The following is an 868-nucleotide window of genomic DNA, read 5'->3' as shown; positions in this document are numbered from 1 at the left end:
TGAACTACAAACACGCCCTTCATCAGCAGCCTTCTCCATTACATACACAGCAGTGCCTGAACGATGACAGACTACGCTTGCTTCGTACAGTAGAGAGGCTTCAAATCTTACTGAGAAGTTGTTCCCCAAAGCTGGATTCATTTCATACTCGAAATTGACTTCCCGTGAGTGTCACTGCAATGCCATCAAATCCCAAACACCGCAGCACTCAATGGCTCATGGCAAGTGGAAGACGATCCGGTGCGCCATAAATGACTTCTCGCTTAGCGCTTGTTTGTAAGTGGCTGATTAAACGTGACAACTGACTAGCTAACGCGACCTCATTTGTACGCTGAGGAAACGTCGCTGTTGAACAGCACCAAGACACAAACACGAGACGGTTTTGCAGCTGAAGTAGCTAGGTAGCTTACGCACCTTACGCTTGCTGGTGCGATGAGTGCGCACTTTGAGTCTCACTAAGTTAAAGAATGCTCTCACTAGACCAGATCTAGGCATGATTTCTGGGTTGTTTATTGTTTTGTTGTGCCGCTTGTGCTGCTTCCCAACAATTATCGCATAATATATGTGGCCATTGCAGCTGATTTCACATGAAGGCATAGATAGAAGACATATCATAACGTTGGATCAGATGACATTCAGGGTGCGTTCGGCTACTATCTTTTATGTACCAAGCATATCTTTTCCGCCTCAAATTGTACCTTGGGCTAATTTCATACTGCGATTTTATATGTCAAAGGGTCTCCCCGCAGTATTTTTACATGGGCGATGCAAAAGAAAAACTGCATCGACGCCTTGCATCGATGTGTCTAAGTTTAGTGAACAGCTGACAACATCGACCAGCCTTGGCTGAGCCCTTGGCCGTGCCGAG

The sequence above is a fragment of the Pollicipes pollicipes genome, unplaced genomic scaffold (assembly GCF_011947565.3).
Source record: "Pollicipes pollicipes isolate AB1234 unplaced genomic scaffold, Ppol_2.1 Scaffold_2555;HRSCAF=2994_pilon_pilon_pilon, whole genome shotgun sequence".
Lineage (NCBI taxonomy): Eukaryota > Metazoa > Arthropoda > Thecostraca > Pollicipedomorpha > Pollicipedidae > Pollicipes > Pollicipes pollicipes.
The sequence above is the reverse complement of the archived record's forward strand: the minus strand, read 5'-3'. Positions refer to the sequence as shown.